The 17447-nt window shown below is 37.0% G+C and overlaps 1 pseudogene; it reads right to left on the bottom strand.

Moving 5' to 3' along the window:
• Positions 1 to 16: 16 nt before the first annotated feature.
• On the bottom strand, positions 17 to 1016 carry LOC133755247 (E3 ubiquitin-protein ligase TRIM13-like; annotated as a pseudogene).
• Positions 1017 to 17447: the final 16431 nt, after the last annotated feature.

The following is a 17447-nucleotide window of genomic DNA, read 5'->3' as shown; positions in this document are numbered from 1 at the left end:
ATTCATCAAATAAAGATCACTTTAGGGATGCAGTGGGACTGAAGAAAATGAGAAAGTCAAGCAGAAGGACTACTGCAAATAACTGATGAAAGTGCCAGGGAATCTTGCTAATGAATGTGACAGTGCCCTGAGGCAAAGAAAGTATCCACATCTACTAATTTGATGTTCTCATGGTCAATGTTCTTCATCAAAGGGCTTCTGGGAAAATTAAGAGGCAGGTAAAGGGATTTCCTTGATGACTTTGATTTTCTCCCAGAACTCCTACATCTGTTGCAGAAATATCATGGGTTCTGACAAGTCTTTGAAATTCTCAGCAATGTTAAAGCCAATCATCGTTCCTGTAAGGTGGTGGTGAGTTGGTTAACCTCTGCGTCATAAGCTTGCAGAACTGCAAATTTCATGATCTCAAAGTCAGATTGGATTTCATTATCCTTTTGATCCAATGTGTGTTTCAACTTCTCAAAAAATTTCTTAATTTCATCTTAATCTTTAGTCAGTAACTGTGAGTATTTTCTCTTGCTAGCTTCCAAGGTATCCAAGTGAGGAAGAGCATCTCCCCTACACATTGTCTCAAAGCTCTGGAAGAGGAAATCAAAGGCATTCCTTTCCTGAGCATAGGCATCTTCAATAGATCATAAGACATACTTGGTGTGGTCAGCAGGAATAGCACAGATCCCACAAATCAGCTGCATATCAGTCAGGCAGAAAACAATGAGGGACTGCCCCAAGAGTCCTTTGTACACTGGCATCTTGGGAGAAATCTTGATCTTGTTATGCTTTTCCACAATACCCATCAGGGAATAATTAACCTGCAGCCTGCTAACTCCAGTAGCTGACATTTTCTTACGGCAGGAGGGACACTTGAATGATGATAGTCTCCACAATAAATTCTGCACAGTCCCCTCTATGAGACCTGTCAGGTGCTTTTTGCAGAAGTTATGTGAGCAAGGCAAAACTTGAGGATCATCAAACAGATTGCAACAAATTGGGCACATGAGATCTTCAAGCAGCTGCATCACATTCAGGGAGTCTTCTGTAAGTCAGAGGGCACCAAAGACAATGGTGTTTCTACGGAAGAAATGCTAGCTTCTGGTTGAGTAAGAAGTACGAGCAGTTAGTCAGCAGCTCCATCCAGCTCTACCAGAAGGAGTGCCTCTGGCATCATGAGGGATATGCCACACCCCCTCCAGCCATGGGGGCCATGTGATATGTGCCAGTATTGGCTGCAAGATGGCCACACATTACTGCTTTATCATTTTTCAAAAGAGAACATTCCTCAGTCATTAGATGAGTCAGTGTTGTAAGAAAAGAACATGTTTTAAATTGGTTGGCTAAATGAAGATGTTTTCTCTGTTTCTTCCAGTATGACATATCCTACAGATACTAAACACTAGACTCTTCTAGACAAAACAAAATGTAATTAAAATGTCAGTAGTTACAAGATCTATTTTTTGATTTACATCCTTATTTCACTGTTTGTCAAACATTTTTCTTCAAGCTCATTTTCTCCAAACCCTTATATAAAATAAAACCCTATGTCCAGTTCTCATTGATCATGCAGATAATATCAACTGATTCAAACAAAGAGAGCTCGCAGAACCGTATTAGCTTAACCTCACCACACCTGCACTGCATGCAGTTCCTGAGGAAATATCAAAGTCTTCAAACATCATTGCTTGGAAACTAGTGGTTTAGATGAAAAAAATTTTTTTGACAGGCAGAGTGGACAGTGAGAGAGAGAGAGAGAGAAAGGTCTTCCTTTTGCTGTTGGTTCACCCTCCAATGGCCGCCGCGTTAGGCGCGCTGTGGCCGGCGCACCTTGCTGATCTGAAGGCAGGAGCCAGGTGCTTCTCCTGGTCTCCCATGGGGTGCAGGGCCCAAGCACTTGGGCCATCCTCCACTGCACTCCCGGGCCACAGCAGAGAGCTGGCCTGGAAGAGGGGCAACCGGGACAGAATCCAGCGCCCCGATCGGGACTAGAACCTGGTGTGCCGGCGCCGCTAGGTGGAGGATTAGCCTATTGAGCCATGGCGCCGGCCTATTGAAAAATTTTTTTTCTAATATGATCTATCTCTCTACTGGCTCAAATATTTTCAGCAGTGGGACAGTATTTTAAAATAAAAAGCTTAATGGAAAATCTAACATGTAAAACATATTAAGCCATTTTATATGTAAAATCATGAGTTAAAATGTTAATACTCATGAGTGACCCAACCACTAATTAAGTGCAATGTAAGACATTTGCAGGTTTAAAATTACCAAACATTATATTTGCATCAGATGTTATGGTAAGTACTAAAGTTACATAGTGGTGAACAAAATTAACATAACCCCACCCATATCAATCTGATAGTCCAAAAGAGAAAAACTTAAATAACCAAAGAAAAACCTATAAATCTTATGAAAAGTCAATATGTTAGACTCAACATTAAATTTATTTCTACATTTTAATGATCTAACATTAAAAATCCAAGTATAAATAAATAAGTAAAAATTATTTCTTAAAAACTCAGTCCCTGGTATTCTCTAAGACCATTTTTCATTTAAACAAAGATGACAAAAGAAGTGTTATTCTTGAATTTATAGTAAATTCATTTACCTTAACAACAGACATTAATATGATAGTCAATGTGTTAAAAGAATTTCAATGTATACTTTCAGGCCGGCGCTGCGGCTCACTAGGCTAATCCTCTGCCTTGCGATGCTGGCACACTGGGTTCTAGTCCCGATCGGGGCACCGATCCTGTCCCGGTTGCCCCTCTTCCAGGCCAGCTCTCTGCTGTGGCCAGGGAGTGCAGTGGAGGATGGCCCAAGTGCTTGGGCCCTGCACCCCATGGGAGATCAGGATAAGCACCTGGCTCCTGCCATCGGATCAGCACGGTGCACCCGCCACAGCGCGCCTACTGCGGCGGCCATTGGAGGGTGAACCAACAGCAAAAGGAAGACCTTTCTCTCTGTCTCTCTCTGTCACTGTCCACTCTGCCTCTCAAAAATAAAAATAAATAAATAAATAAAAAATAAAAAAATAAAAAATAAAAATGTATACTTTCATTAGTTTCAAAATAATTTCATAAAAAATGAATGTCAGCAAATATTTTTAACATTTTTGATAAAATGAAAATAAATGCCACTAAACAATTTTTCAAAGATTATTTATTTATTTGACAGGTAGGGTTACAGACAGGGAGAGGAAAAGGTCTTCCTTCCAATGGTTCACTCACCAAATGGCCTCTATGGCCAGAGCTACGTCAATCTGAAGCCAGGAGCTAGGTCCTTCTTCCTGGTCTCATGTGGGTGCAGGGACCCAAGCACTTGGGCCATCCTCCACTGCCTTCCTGGGCCACAGCAGAGAGCTGGACTGGAAGAGGAGCAACCGGGACTAGAACGTGGTGCCCATATGGGGTGCCAGTGCTGTAGGCAGAGGATTAACCTAGTGTGCCACTGCGCCACTCCACCCCTAAAAAATTTAAAATATAGTCAGTATAGTGTATGTTTTTCTCTTGAAGAGGTACAAGGAAGATATTTTATTCCATCCTGAAGTGAAAGGTAATCTCTTAGTGTTAAACTCTTACAGTAAAAATGATACTTGTGTTCACATATATACACTCTTGTACATATAAATACCATGCATTTCTTCCAAAACTATGCATTTTATACATAAGTAAATAAAAATAAATGTTATAAATATTCATTATTTATACATCCATTTTTTAAAAAGTTTTTGTTTAATTGGTTACTCTCAACTTTCTTTTATTTTAAAGATTTATTTTTTTATTTGAAAGAGTTAGAGAGAGAGAAAGAGGCAGAGAGAGAGAGAGAGAGGTCTGCCATCCACTGGTTCACTCCCAATTGGCCACAATGGCTGGAACTGCACTGATCTGAAACCAGGAGCCAGAAGCTTCTTTCAGGTCTCCCACATGGGCACAGGGACACAATGACTTGGGCCATCTTCTACTGCTTTCCCAGGCCATAGCAGAGAGCTGGATTGGAAATGGAGCAGCCAGGACTCAAACCAGTGCCCATATGGGATGCCAGCACTGCAAACAGCAGCTTTACCCACTACATCACAGCACTGGCCCCACATATACATCATTTCTATAAAGCTTTTTTTTTAATCCCAGAAAACAAATATTTTGTCTTTTGTATTAACATGTGGTACTTGTAAAACTTATGGAGTATAATCCAATATTTCAAAACATGTATAAGTAGATCAATCAAGTAATTAGTGTTTCCATTTCCCTATAGTTTTTTTCTAAGCTCATCAGCTCCTCCCCTCTAATTGTTCATATAGTATATAATGTATTATTGTGACCTATATTTACTTTGCTGTACTGGGAAAGCTAAGAACTGATTATTCCTATATAACTAGATTTTCATAACTATTACCTGATGTCATCTGCCCCTCTTCTCTCATCTTTATTTTAATTAAAATTATTTTAGAATTAAAATATTTTAATTTAAAAATTGGTTATCTTCTGTAATGACTCCAATTCTAACTTTCTCACAGGCATACTAGCATTTTAAAGTTGAATATCATATGGTTATATTGTATATGAAAAACAAAAATACCATTGGTACTCCAAGATGTGCAATAAGTATTGTCATTCTGACTGTATTTTTAAATATAAAGACATGTAAACATGTAATTTCTTTATTTTCTACTGTGAGGCACACAAATATGCCTCTATTTTTACTCATCTTATCCTAAAAGAAATAGATAAATTATTGGACACTTACAACATACTTAAATTGAACCACGAAGACATAGAAAATCTAAACAGACACATAACAAAGACAGAAATTGAATTAGTAATAAAGACCCTCCCAACAAAGAAAAGCCCTGGACTGGATAGATTCACTGCTGAATTCTACCAAATACTTAAAGAACTAACCAATTCTTCTGAAATTATTTAATAAATCGAAAGGGAGAGAATCCTCCCAAATTCTTTCTATGAAACCAGCATCACCTTAATTGCTAAAGCTGAAAAAGATGCAACAAAAAAAGAGAATTACAGACCAATTTCCCTGATGAACATAGACACAAAAATTCTCAACAAAATTCTGGCCAATTGAATCCAACAACATGACAAAAAGATCATTCACCTGGACCAAATATGATTCATTCCTGGTATGCAGGGATGGTTCAACATTTGCAAATCAATGTGATACATAACATCAACAAATTGAAGAATAAAAACCATATGCTTATTTCAATAGATGCAGAGAAAGCATTTGACAAAATACAACACCCTTTCATGATGAAAAATCTAAGCAAATTGGGTTTAGAGGAACATTCTTCAACATAATCAAGGCAATTCATAACAAACCCACAACCAGCTCATACTGAATGGGGAAAAGTTGGAAGCACTCCCACTAAGATCAGGTACCAGTCAGGGATGCCCACTCTCACCACTGCTATTCAATATAGTACTGGAAGTTTTAGCCAGAGTCATAAGGCAAGAAAAGAAATCAAAGGTATACAACTCAGGAAAGAGGAAGTCAAACTATCTCTATTTGCAGATGACATGATTCTATATATAGAGGACCCAAAAGAACCTACTAAGAGGCTACTGGAACTCATAGAAGAGTTTGATAAAGTAGCAGGATATAAAATCAATACACAAAAACCAGCAGCCTGTGTATACACAGACAATGCCATGGCTGAGAAAGAACTTCTAAGATCAATCCCATTCACAATAGCTACAAAAAAGTCAAATTCCTTGGAATAAACTTAACAAAGGATGTCAAAGATCTCTACAATGAGAATTACAAAACATTAAATAAAGAAATAAAAGAAGACACAAAAAATGGACAAATTTTCCATGTTCATGGATTGGAAGAATCAATACATCAAAATGTCCATTCTTCAGAGAGTAATTTACAAATTCAATGTGATACCAATCAAAATACCAATGTCACTCTTCTCAGATCTAAACAAAATGATGCTTAAATTCATATGGATCCACAGGAGACTTTGAATAGCTAAAACAATCTTACACAACAAAAACAAAGTTGGAGGCATCACAATACCATACTTTAAGACATAATACAAAACAATTATAATCTAAACAGCCTGGTACTGGTACAAAAACAGATGGACAGATCAGTGTAACAGACTAGAAACACCAGAAATCAATCCAAACATCTACAACCTACTTATATTTGACCAAGGAGCTAACCAATCCCTGGAGGAAGGACAGCCTCTTCAACAAATGCTGCTGGGAAAACTGGATTTCCACATGCAGAAATATGAGGCAAGACCCCTACCTTACACCTTACACAAAAATCCACTCAACATGGATTAAAAATATAAATCTATGACCTGATTTCATCAAATTATTAGAGAACACTGGGGAAACCCTGCAAGACATTGGCCAGGCAGAGTTCTTGGAAAAGACCCTGGAGGCACAGGCAGTCAAAGCCAAAATTAGCAAACAGGATTACTTCAAATTGACAAGTTTCTGTATGGCAAAAGAAACAGTCAAGAAAACGAAGAGGCAACCAACAGAATGGGAGAAATTATTTACAAGTTATTCAACTGATAAAGGACTAATAACCAGAATCTAAGAGATCAAGAAACTTCACAACAACAAAACAATCAACCCAGTTAAGAGATGGGCCAAGGACTTAAACAGACATTTTTCAAAAGAGGAAATCCAAATGACCAACAGACACATGAAAAAAGGTTCAGGATCATTAGCTATCAGAGAAATGCAAATCAAAACCACAATGAGGCTTCACCTCAATCCGTTTAGAATGGCTTTCATACAGAAATAAACAAACAATAAATGATGGTGAGGATTTGGGGAAAAAGGTACACTAATCCACTGTTGGTGGGAATGCAAACTGGTAACATCACTGTAGAAGATAGTTTGGAGATACTTCAGAAATCTGAATATAGTCCTACCATATGGCCCAGCCATCCCATTCCTTAGAATTTACCCAAGAGAAATGAAATCAGCCATCAAAATAGTTATCTGCCTTTCATATTTATTGCACTTCAATTCACAATAGAATGGAATTAACAACCTAGTCACCCATCACTAGAATATGGGTCATTTGCAACAAAATGGATGATGAATCTGAAAAAATCATACTTAGTGAAATAAGCCAGTCCCAAAAGGACAAATACCATATGTTCTCCCTATTCTGTGACAACTAACAAAGCACCTAAAAGGAAACCTGTAGAAGTAAAATTGATACTATGAGAAGCAAAGACTTGAACAGCTCTTGTGTTGAATGTCAAGGAACAGCTTATTATCTCATTTTTTTCTACATAATACCATAGGTTGTACTCTTTACTTAAAATAGAATTAATCATAGGTGTATTAATTCAATGGAAAATATATCCCAGTAAAAAATAAGGGTAGAAATAAGAGAGATAGAAGCTGTACAGTTTGGACACATTCCCATGGACTTACCCTAAGGGTAAACCTAAAAACTTGCCATGAGACTCTCAATCTCATTAAGCTGGGTGGTTTTAATGCCATCTTATGTATTACAGTGATTATATAAAATGTATAATTGATCATATAGATAAGGTTAAATGTCAAAGGGATCAAATAAATAAGACCAAGTGTCTGGTAATAACAATAGATAGAATTAAAAAGGAGAGATGTTCCAACATGGGAAGCAGACCACACAGCAGACTCATAGTATGAGAAACAGCACTCTGACCTCATAATCAGCCCTTAATGCATTCAGATCTTTCTAAAAAGCCCATGAGAGCATTTCAGATATGGAAAGCCAAGACATTGTGGCAAAAAATGTTCTACATGAAGGATCTCTGTGAGTGAGATCCCATTGGAAAGAAGGGGCCATCAAGGAAGGATGTACTTTTCTCTGAAGAGAGGAGAGAACTTCCACTTTGCTTATGGCCCTGTCTAAATATTGCAAGAGTCTGTGGACTCAAAAGGCTTCCATAGCCTTTGCAGCTCATGTCAAGAGACTGAGGTGATCATTGACACCATAAATAAGAGTTAATTGTTCAATCAACAACAGGAGTCACTGTGCACTTACTCCCCATGTAGGACCTCTGTCTTTAATGAGTTGTACTATAATAATTAACTGCAAAACTTGTTTTCAAACAGTACTCTATACTGTGTGCATGTGTGTAAAAATTGTTTAAATCTTTACTTAGTGCAGAGTTGGTCTTTTATATATAAAGTTAATTAATAATGAATCTTAATGAAGAATGCGATGGGAGAGGGAGTAGCCAGTGGGCTGGGAGGGCAGATATGGGGAGGAAGAACCACTATATTCTTAAAGCTGTACTATGAAATTTGTATTCATTAAATAAAAGCTTTCTTTAAAAAAAGAGACTATTGGAACTCACAGATGTGCTTGATAAAGTAGCAGGATATAAAATCAACACACAAAAATGATCATCCTTTGCAAATGCAGACAATACCACAGCTGAGAAAGAACTTATAAGATCAATCCCAATAGCTGCAAAAAAATCAAATTCCCTGGAATAAATTTAACCAAGGATTTCAAAGGTCTCTATGATGAAAATTACAAAACATTAAAGAAATAAACAGAAGAAGATACACAAGATGTAAAAATCTTCCATGTCAGATTGGCAGAATCAATATCATAAAAATGTCCACAATTCTGAAAGAAATGTACAGATTCAATGCAATACCTAGGACATTCTTTTCAGATACAGAAAAAATGATGCTGAAATACATATGGAAACATGATAGACCCCAAATAGCTAAAGCAACCTTGCACAACAAACAGAAAGCTGGAGGCATAACAATGCCAGATTTCAAGACATACTAAATGGAAGTTATATTCAAAATAGCCCAGTACTGGTACAAAAACAGATGGATAGATCAATGGAACAGAACAGAAATGCCAGAAATCAGGCATTTACAACCAACTGATCTTTGACAAAGGAGGTAAAAAACAATCCCTGGAGCAAGGACAGTTCTTTCTACAAATAGTGCTAAGAAAACTGGATTGTCACATGCAGAAGCATGAAGCAAGACCCCTTCCTGACACCTTTCACTAAAATCCACTCAAAATGGATTAGATACATAATTCTAACACCTGACACAATTAAATTATTACAGAACATTGAGGAAACCATGCAAAACATTGGCATGAACAAAGAGCTCTTGGAAAAGACCCCAGAGGCACAGGCATATAATATTAAATTTGCTATCCTGAACATTCTACAAGTACAGTTCGGTAGTGACATAGAATTCAAACACATTAATCTACAACACATCTTGGGAACCTTGGGCTAGCAAAACCTTTTCCCACTGAAGAGAAAATCACTCCTGTCATCCTTAAGCACCTTTCTACTTTCCAGGATTTTGACTGCTTTAAATACTTTATATGGGTGGAACTGAATCATATTTTTCTTTGGCTTATTATTCTGATGTCCTCAAGGTTCATTCAGTCACAGGGTTTCCCACTTTTTATTGGGCATATAACATTCCACTGTGTGTAGATCACATTTTTTTTACAAATTCACCTGTAGAGCTTGTCTAAATACTGACATTTTGTGGATTCAAAAAGCTCCATAGCCTAGGCAGCTTAGGTCAAGAGCCTTGGGTGATCACTGACATCATACATAAGAAAATTATTTGTTAAATTAACAACAGGAGTCACTGTGCACTAACTTCCCATTAAGGACTTCTGTTCTCAATGAGTTTTATTATAAGAGTTAACAGTGTTCTGAAAGATTTATTTTATTTTAGTATATTAAGTGGAGGATATTCTTATGTCTCAGAAGTTTTAGTTAAGCCTAAGTGTCTAACTCCATTGCTTCTTTTCTTAATTTATTATAAAACTTGTTCTCAAGAACTTACTTTATTTCAAGGTGTTAAGTGGAAGATATTCTTATGTCTCATAAGTTATAGTTACATCTAAGTGCTAGCAAAAGATGTATCCTTCTTGGGTGCTTCTTTAAAGTTAATTAAATTTCAAAAAAAGTGAAATCAACTTAGACATGCAATGACTTTGAATAAGCCTTGTCTTGAAAGTTGAGGAACAGGTTTGTGTGTGTGTGTGTAAACTGTTGAATTCTTTACTTACTATAGAGTTGGTCTTCTGTGTATAATGTTAATTGAAACTGGATTTCAGTGGAAAATGGGGCTGGGAATGGGAAAGGGAGAAGGAGGTGGGGTGAGAGGGTGGGTATGGTTTGAAGAATCACTGTAATCCTAACATTGTATTTATCAAATACATGAATTTTGTATTCCTTAAAAAAGTTTTCTTTGGGGAAAAAACAGATGGTAATGGGTATTGTTAAGATTGTGATTGGTATTGTGAAGAATGTAATTGAAGTGTTAAAGTGACCATATAAATAGGATTAAGTGTTTGGTAATAATAATAGAGAGAATTCAAAAGGAGTGAATTCTCCAACATGGACAGTAGTCCATACAGCAGACTCATAGCATGACAATTGCTTTAAGTAGCACTCTGATCTCAGAATCAACCCTTAAGTCATTCTGGTCTGACTAAAAGGCCCAGGGTTGCATTTCAGGCATGGAAACCAAGACACTGTGGCAAAAAATGCTCTACGTGAAAGAGCTCAGTGGGTGAGACATCAGTGGAAAGAAGTGGTCATCAAAGAAGGATATATTTGTCTGAATGGAGGAGAGAACTTCTACTTTGCTTATGGCCTTGTCTAAATATTGATGGAGTTTGTGGATTTAAAAGGCTTCCATTGCCTAGGCTGCTCAAGTCCAGAGTCCTTGGTGATCACTGATGTCATACATAAGAGTTTTAATTGTTAAATAAACAACTGGAGTCACTGTGCACTGACTTCCCATGCAGGACTTCTGTCCTCAAAGAGAGTTATATTGTGAGACTTAACAGTAAAACTTGTTTTCAACAATTTATTTTGTTTTAGTGTATAAAATGGGGCATAGGAAAAGCCTTTGTCTCAACTTTTGAGGAACGATTTTTATTTTTTTTTTTGTGTGTGTGCAAATTGTTGAACTCTTTACTTAATATAGAGTTGGTCTTCTGTGTATAAAGTTAATTGAAAATGGATCTTAGTAGAGAATGGGACTGGGAATGGGAGAGGGAGTAAAAGGAGGGATGGGAGGGGGGGGTATGGTGGGAAGAATCATTTTATTCCTAAAGTTGTACTTATGAAATGCATGACATTTCTATTCCTTAAATGAAAGGTTTCTTTAGGGAAAAAAAAGATTGTAATTGATATTAGTTTTGCGTACACTTTAGGTCAGCTTAACCCTAACAACCATGTATTACCCCTCTGCTCCTTGTGGTTTTTGCCTATATAAACCCTGTTGCTATGTGTTTTGGAGTCTTTAGGGCTTGAGCCCATTTTCAAGTGTTGGCATTAAAGGACTTCAGAGTCTAAAAAATACCCCACAACGAGGTTCCACCTCACTCCAGTTAGAATGGCTAGCATAAAGAAATATACAAACACTGGAAAACATCATAATTAGTGAAATAAGCCAATCCCAAAGTGACAAATTCTATATGTTTTTCCTGACTTGTGATATCTAATAGAGCACCTAAAAGACAACCTGTAGAAATGAAAATGATGCTTTAAGAAACAATGAATTTGAACAGCCTTTCTCTTGACTGTTGAGAAACAGTTGTTTTTTAATTTTTTTTCTTTTCCTTTATCATATTTTCCTTATTTTTTCTTTCATACTAATTGTTGAACTCTTTACTTAACATATAGTTAATCATATGTGTAAAAAGTTGATAGAAAATAGATGTTAGTAAAAAATAAGGGAAAATAAAAAAGGAAAGAGGAAGGGGTGGGGGTGGGGGTGGGGGTGTGTGTGGGAGAGCAGGCTCAGTAAGAATTACCAAGATTCTAAGTATATAATTGTAAAATGTATGAATTTTTTAACTGTAAATCAGTATAGTTCTGCATACATTCATACGAACTTACTTCTAAAGGTACAGTATAAAAACTTGCAATGGCACCCCAAATTCTCTTAAGCTGCTGGTAGAAATAGCAACCCAAGTATTATAGATCAGATGGATAGGCCTAAGTGGTAAAGTGATCATATAGATAGGCTCAAGTGTTAAATTGATCAGATAAGTAGTATTAGGTGTTTGGTAATTATAATAGAGAGAATTCAAAAGGAGTGAATGCTCCAACATGGGAAGTAGTCCATACAGCAGACTCATAGCATGACAATTGCTTTAAGTAGCACTCTGATCTCAGAATCAGCCCTTAACATCATTCTGGTCTGACTGAAAAGTCCAGGAGAGCACTTCAGGCATGGAAAGCCTAGACAATGTGACAAGAAATGTTCTAGATGAATAAGCTCAGTGGATGAGACATCAGTGGAAAGAAGTGGTCATCAAAGAAGGATATATTTGTCTCTGAATGGAGGAGAGAACTACTTTTCTTATGGCCTTATCTAAATACTGATAAAGTTTGTGGATCCAAAAAGCTTCCATAGCCCAAGCAGCTCATTTCAAGAGCCTCAGGTGAGTGCAGTCAACTGAAAGCTCCAAGTTGACCCACCACACTCAGACATTCCTGTGAGAGAATTTCTCCCATTCAGCCCTTCACTCACCAGGTGTTGAGGCTCTGCTCTCCCTGAACTGAGATTCTTCCTTTTAGAAGTCCAAACACCAGCCAGATGCTGAGACTCTAATTGCCTTGGAGATCTGTGCTTTCTGGCTCAGAGGCACCACCCCTGCAGACTCTGCACAATTCCTCTCTCTGGTTCTAAGACATGTCATGAGGAGCACAAGAGGTTCTTTGAGATCCCTGGGTGGTTGGTTTATACAGTGTGTTGTATTATACAAATTAAAACATGTGATTTTACTACTGCATACTTAAAAGCCTTCTTGGAACCAAGACCAGCTCCATGCCATTACTACACTCATGACAGTTGGTGTAGTCAGCAGGATTTTAAAAATATGCACTCACAAAATCTCTCCCAGGTGATTTTAAGCTTGGTATGAGTATCTGGCAAGAGTCATCTCCAAAAGGCACCCAGGGCTAAAGCTAAGTGGCTGAGGCTGTGGTAAGACTGACTCTGGCAGGGGCTTGTTGATACTAAGGCACTCATGGCTAAGACTAGGTGGCTAAGGCTGTGGTAAGACTGGCTCTGGTAAGGGCTCACCAATACCCACCTAAATTGGGGCCTTGATAAAGGGGACCCAAATTAGAGATCTCCAAAATGTACACACAGCTAAGGCTAGGTGGTCAAAGCTGTAAAAAGACTGGCTCTGGTAGGGGCAAAATGGGTTTCTAGACTCAGGACTCCCATACTAAGTCTCTTGACCACAGGGGCACCAGATTAGTTGCCTGCCAAAGGCTAAGGCTAGGAGAGCAAGGTTATGGTAAGAGCAGCTCTGGTAGGGGTAAAATGGGCCTTTGATGCTGATCTCATGAGAACTAAGTTTAAATGTGTGGCTGGCTGTCTAAAAGGCTATATAATTACCTAGAATGGGAATTTTACTACCTAGTAAGCATTAAAGATCAATGTGTGAAGGTTAGGAGGTATTTGAGGGGAAAGTAGGTTAAAGTGCTAATCACTCTGGCCATCTATATAGTGTAATTAACCTTGGTTAAAAAAACCCTAAAATATCAGCATAAATACATATGTATTTATTTATATTGGTATAAGCAAGTCATATGGGTGTTTTTTACTTTGTGTAGATATTTACATAATATAGGTACAAATTGCCATATTGTTTATAAATATAAGACAAAATTAGTGAGATCTGGGAGAAAATTAAAAAATTGGAAGAAAAAAGAGGTAAATGAATTAATGGTTAATTAATCTTGATCCAAGGTGAATTAATTACTCAAGAAAAATTCACTAAGAGTAAAAAGGGGACTGATGTTTACAATTAATTTACACTCTCCAGAAGTAGTGGAGCCAATACTGGCAAGAGCTCCCCCTCATGAAGTCCCTAAATAATATGTAGATACTGACTCAGGTTTATCTAAGGGGAAGGAATTAGCCAGACAGGTATTAGACAAGACCCAGATTAATCCATTCTTAAATAATTACCCATTCTTAGAAAATAAACAACCTAAGTCCAGTTTACCAGTAGCTGCAAATAAAGAAAATAGGACTCAAAGAACAAGAGATCCCAAAGTCAGCATAGAAATCAAAGTTTACACAAGCTGATCTTCAAAAATACAGGCAGGACTTTGCCCCAAAAGGGACTTACGATGTTGAGTTCTTATACAAGCTCTGGACTAAAGGAGCAAATGGCATTTCATTAGTGGGTGAGAAATGAATATGTTAGCTGGAATAGTAGAAAATTGTGTAATACATAACAAACTTTGTTAAATAATAGATGATTATATGATGAACAGTCAATTTTTGACTAGATAGCGGAAGCTTGGCAGCAAGCTTTCCCAATATTAGATTTAGAATCTTTCAATGCCCTGATTAAATGTAATGATATCATCCAAGTCATAAGGCTATGTAGAAAAATTGGGGTGTTAATGATATATTCCTGAGATGTAACCACTCCAATGATGGTGTCAAAGGATTAAAAATCTAATTATTAAGGGTGGACCACAACACTTGCATCTTACTATGATCTCCACCCAGATGGGGACCAGAGTAATACAAGAAATTGTTGATTACTTCCACAAGGCTAGTGACCTAGAAGAGGGTCAAAATTTATCATTTTTAACACCCAAACTCAGATATCTGCCTCTTTCTTTGCAAATCCTAGTGGGGAACGGTTTAAGAACATCCAGTGGAAACCCAAACCGAAAACACAAAACAATTATCAAAGAGGAAATATAGCAAAAAAACTCCAACAGGGGACCCCAGAATTACCCATGTTACACCAGAAATCTGTTGGGTCTCAAATTCCCTCCAAACTCTCTAAGGCCAACAAAGTATCCCTCATACCACCAAAACAGGCAAGAGTCAGGGAATAGCCCAATCAGCTCAACATCACCCGTCAATGGGGCTACAGGAAATTCAAGTTCCCAAAATGGAAACCCAAACCCAAAAGATACAATTAAAATGTAACTATATATATATTAGACATTTATAAATTTAGTAATTAACATTAAGAATATAGGTTATGTTAAAATTCTTAACAGATACAGGAAGCCAAGTAACCATGATTAGAAACATAGACAATAAAACTAAAAATAAGATAACTATATTGAAGCCATTAGTGGACAGACTATAGAGGTGTATGACATCCTGATTAAAATAAAAAATTATGATAGGAAAGATATTTAGGTAAAGCAATTCTAGCATAATCCCCATGTAATATTTTGGAAATGAATTTGATCCCAATGATCCCAATGATGTTCAAAGACCACATTCACCTTAAAAATCAGTAAAACAATCATTACTAGCAGCTATTAATATTCAACCAATTGAATTATCAATACCAAAACAAACTTTTACTAAACAGTACCTCCTAAAAGTAGGACATAAAGAAATAATAACAAAAGGGGAGCTTTTAAAGTAGGGAATAATTGAACAAACCCAAACCTTTAATTTTAATAGTCGGGTATGGCCTATAAAAAGGCCCCAATGGTGAGTATAGATTCACAGTAGATGTTAGAAACTTAAATAAAAATGTACCTGCCATGCCAGGAAACTTACCAGAGGTAGAAAAATTATCAATAAGCTTACTATGGACAATCTTGAATATTTTGCCACAATCGACCTAAATGATATGTTCTTTAGCACTTCATTATCTAAAAATTCAAGAGAACAAACTACATTTACTTGGAATAAAATTCAATATCAATTAGCTAGGCTATGTCAGGGATATAAAATATCCCAAATTTTGCACATACAATAATAAATGGATATCTAAAACAAATTAAAAATAAAAATCCAGATATGCAAGTTTTTTTTTAATTTAATGAATATAAATTTCCAAAGTACAACTTATGGATTACAAAGGCTTCCCCCCCACAACTTCCCCCCCCACCTGCAACTCTCCCCTTTCCTGCTCCCTCTCCCTTTCCATTCCCATCAAGATTCATTTTCAATTCTCTTTATATACAGAAAATCCATTTAGTATATATGTATATATAAAGATTTCAACAGTTTGCCCTCACATAGCAACACAAAGTGAAAAAATATTGTTGGAGTACTAGTTATAGCATTAAATAACAGTGTACATCACATTAATGACAGAGATCCTGCATGATATTTTTTTTAAAAGATTGATTACTTTTCTATGTAATTTCCAATTTAACACCAAGGTTTTTTTTTTTTTCATTTTCAATTATATTTATATACAGAAGATGGCTTCAGTATATACTAAGTAAAGATTTCATCAGTTTGCACCCACACATAACCACAAAGTGTAAAAATACTGTTTCAGTACTAGCTATATCATTACTTCACCTTGGAAAACCTATTAAAGACAGATCCCACAAGGGATGTAAGTACACAGTGACTCCTGATGTTGATTTAACAATTTAACACTCTTGTTTATGGCATCAGTAATCTCCCTAGGCTCTAGCCATGAGTTGCCAAGACTATGGAAGCCTTTAGGGTTCACCGACTTCAATCCTATTCCGACAGGGCCATAGTCAAAGTGGAAGTTCTCTCCTCCCTTCAGAGAAAGGTACCTCCTACTTTGATGGCCCCGTTCTTTCCACTGGGATCAAACTCACTGAGATCCTTCATTTAGGTCTTCTTCTTCTTCATTATCTTTTTTTTCTTTTCCATGGTGTCTTGGCTTTCCATGCTTAAAATGCTCTCATGGGCTCTTCAGCCAGATCCAAATGCCTTAAGGGCTGATTCTGAGGCCAGAGTGCTATTTAGGACATCTGTCATTCTATGAGTCTGCTGTGTCTCCCCCTTCCCATGTTGGATCCTTCTCTCCCTTTTTTTTGGTTTTATCAGTTAGTATTAGCAGACATTAATCTTGTTTGTGTGATCCCTTTGACTCTTAGATCTATCAGTGTGATCAATTGTGAACTGAAATTGATCACCTGGACTGGTGAGATGGCATTGGTACATGCCACCTTGATGGGATTGTATTGCAATCTCCTGGCACTTTTCTAACTCCATCATTTGGGGCAAGTCCGATTGAGCATGTCGCCAATTGTACATCTCCTCCCTCTCTTTTTCTCATTCTTATATTTAACCGGGATCACTTTTCAGTTAAGATTTAGACACCTAAGGATAATTGTGTGTTAATTACAGAGTTCACAAAAAAATACTAAAATGGATAAAGTATTACATTGTACCTCAACTGTCAGCACCATAGCTGATCAAGTCACTATTTCTCATAGTGTCCATTACACTTCCACAGGTTTCCCTTTGGTGCTCAGTTAGTTGTCACCAATCAGGGAAAACAAATGATATTTGTCTCTTTGGGACTGGCTTAATTCACTCAGCATGATGCTTTCTTGATTCCTCCATCTTGTTGCAAATGACTGGGTTTCATTGTTTTTGACTGCTGTATAGTATTTTATAGAGTACATGTCCCATAGTTTCTTTACGCAGTCTACTGTTGATGGGCATTTGGGTTGG

Source organism: Lepus europaeus, unplaced genomic scaffold (genome assembly GCF_033115175.1).
Source record: "Lepus europaeus isolate LE1 unplaced genomic scaffold, mLepTim1.pri SCAFFOLD_3_1, whole genome shotgun sequence".
In the NCBI taxonomy this organism is placed as follows: domain Eukaryota; kingdom Metazoa; phylum Chordata; class Mammalia; order Lagomorpha; family Leporidae; genus Lepus; species Lepus europaeus.
The sequence above is the reverse complement of the archived record's forward strand: the minus strand, read 5'-3'. Positions and strand labels throughout refer to the sequence as shown.